Source organism: Hyperoodon ampullatus (assembly GCF_949752795.1).
Source record: "Hyperoodon ampullatus genome assembly, chromosome: 1".
Taxonomy (NCBI): Eukaryota; Metazoa; Chordata; class Mammalia; order Artiodactyla; family Ziphiidae; genus Hyperoodon; species Hyperoodon ampullatus.
The window spans coordinates 10440431-10443765 of record NC_136914.1 but is presented as its reverse complement, the minus strand read 5'-3'; positions in this window follow the sequence as shown (position 1 = coordinate 10443765).

Here is a 3335-nt window from a genome sequence, read left to right as displayed (position 1 = left end):
CCTGAGATCATGAGCTCGCTTGCCAAGGTCAGTGCAAGAAATCCACCAAGGAAGACTGGTGTGACATCGGCGGCCTCAGCCTGCACTCTGTTATCTTTCAGGCCCACCTTCTCCAGGCATTGGGTGATAGGCCGGGTGGCATTTTTAAATGATGCAAAGTTGTGAACCATCTGTCCATAAAGATACGTGGGTATCTGCTTAACCAGGATTATTAAAGTGTTCAGTCAAATCTTCACTTTAGGGAACTGGCAGCTACATGTTAAATTTACTTTGCATAAATTCAGTGGGCTTGGTAAGGTAGTAGCAGTCAGGAGCCACCCAATTGCACAAACAAGAATTAGATTGTGAAGGCCTGAGACTAGGGTCTGAACCAGGCTGAGGTCACTATAATAGAGCCAGGGAAATTCTCATTTTTAATGTGGAGTTTCTTGTGGGCCAGGGAGAAAATGACTTCTTACATGAAATAAATGTATTGGAGAACTGGAATTACCACTGGAGTGCTCTGAGGTTTGAAAAAACTCTCCAACCATGGCAAGTCATACAGCAATGTAAGAATACATGCGATGCAAGAAATCTTTAATTCGAAATAGAGTTTGAATGGAACAGCTAGGGCCCACGCAGAACCAGTGAGGTGAGTTTCCCTCCAAACACACCTCACTAAGGAAGCATAAATGGATGACGAGACAATAAATGTGAACACTCAAAAATAAAACAGACAAACCCAAAACCTTGTTGCGAAGCAGGTCAAAATGAGAAGTATGGCCATCCGAGGAAGGTCAGTTTTAAAGGGAGGCGGAATTAGATCTGAAACAGCTCAAAAGAAGCTGTTTGGATACTCTACCTCAAACACCTCACTTCCTCTAAGAGTCTGTGCAAATCTTTCCTGCTTGGCCCAGAAAATCAATTTGCTAAGTCAGCAACTTGTTAAATAGATTCTATTTCTATTTTTACCCAAAGATGGTTTTAAAAAAATATTTATGAAACTGATATTTGCAGCTTCAGGAAACTGAGCCACCGAGAAAAATATTTACTGGGGAAAAGGTGGAGATAAATATCTGTTAACATCCCAATCTCCCTGAGATTGAGGGATAGATGGGGAGCTGAGATGCAGACATGGAGGAGGCTCAGGGGCACAGAGTGGCACGCTGAGGGACAGTGCAAAATCTGAAAGCCCTGGAATCCTGAAGGCCCCACCAATGCATGCAAGACAATTGCAGCAAAATTTACAAATAATTCCTAGTAACCAATATTTAGCAAACCAATGACTTGCTTAAATTCAGTATTTGCTGCAGGGGGAATATCAGGCTGGGTTGCAGAAATTGTTCTCGACAGAGAGCCAAGTAAAGGAGTTTTTTTGGATATTAATATGAGCAATAAAGGTTATTTCGCATGACTTTATATTTTTAAGGGGAAAGCAATTAGCATGAGCCTTGAAAATGCTATGTCTCTTTGAAAATTGGTAAATAAATTAGTTACTATCCTCACAAGGGACTATTAGGCATCTGTTAAAATCACGTTTTCAAAAATATTTGACATGGAGACTTAGGATAAAATAGGTAAGTGGAAAACAGCAAGCTCGGAAACTGTATATGCAGAAATAAAATCCTATTTGATACTTTTCTCCTCTGTGCCGTGTTACTTCTGCCTGGAACATGCTTATGCTCTTCTCACATGACCTACTTCTATTCTGCTTAGGATTTCGATTTAATATTTCTTCTTCCAGGAAGTCTTCCCTGACTTCCAACATCTGCATCAGGGGTCCCTGCTCTGTACTCATACTGTACCCTCTTCCTCCCTTTTTACAGGACTTACCATATTGTGTTGCAATCATTTTTGTGTCCCCAGTGGACTATAACTTCTAAGCAGGTATGCCCTGCCTGTGGCTATCTTATTTACCACTGAGTGTTTGGGGCACAGTTGATAGTAAATACTTGTCAAATCAATAAATGACAAATGAATATTGCAGTGCAGGAGAAAGTAACTTCTCTCGGGCAGTCTTGGGGAACAGAAGCTGCTCTGTATATGTACACATAAATATATACATATGTATACATATATATAGAGAGAGAGATAGATGATAGATAGATATTCCCTATATCATACCTTAGCTTCAGGATTCCCCCTGTGTGGAGGTCCCTAATAAGGCAGGAAGGAGAAAAGGAAACTCAGCCTAAAATCCAATTTCTTACCTTCAGCCTGGGCTGATTGGCCTCCAAGAACACTTTTCTTCATGAGACCTCGTGCTTTCCTGGAGAATCACTTCATTCATCAGTCTTGAAGCTCCTACAGTACTTACACACACTGGTTCATTTGTTATCCTGCACGACCCCTTTTCTTGTATCTGTAGGTCCTGTGATCTTTGTTCTAGTTCCAGCATCTGGCAGAACACCCTACAGAGGCTGAGGGGCAGTCAGGAAATTGTCCTCAGTACTGGCAACTGGATGACATATGTAGCCCCTTATGTGAACCTGAGGCCACAGGACAGGAATGGATGCTTTGCTCTTGGTCACTTGAAAGGACTAGATAGCTCCTAATGACATGAGGAGTGAGTAATGACCTTGGATCAAGGATAGGTCTGCAGCTTCCTTCAGGCAGACACGTTGACCCTATGTGATCTGATTAAAGATAGACAAAAGCTGTAGAGCTTTCAGTGTAGTAACTGGAGGTCAGACCCAGCATTACACCACAGGGTGTGTGGAAGCAGAACTGTATGGTGCCCTCTAGTGGTGCATCCGCATAATGGAAGGAAAACTGTGAAATCTGAAAATGAAACAGAAAAAAACACAGGACGTCACCTTACGCTTTTCCCTTTCTGGCATTTCCCCAATTTTCTTTATATTCTTACTGAGACACATGTGCAGGATCGCCGACAAATCCTACCTGTGAGATATTTCGTGGAAAGGTGTCAGAGAAATCTACCTATCTTTTGAGAATTTTCAGTTTATACCTTCAAACATGGAAACTTTATCCCATTTCTAGGTACATTATGTCCTTGGGCTACTTTTTTGTATTGTCATTACTCAAGGAGAAAGATGAATTATAATGTTGCAAACGAGGAAAGTCAAACTGGATCTCTTAAGCTAGCTCAGACTTATTTCATGACAAGGAACTGTTACTTTTTGTCAATTATTTATGCCCCAACGATTTCAGGATCACATGATTCCTGAAGATAGTTGCAGGCTAGTCTGATCTGCCTATGGAGAAGTCGGCTTTTTATGGAGGTTGAGGAAAGTTGAGACATGGTGCTTGCACTATTGGCCTCTTGGTATCTTGTCACCTTAGGAATCTCCAGCCTGCTTTGCCAGGGTTGTTCAACTTCTTTCCTCGAACTTCTT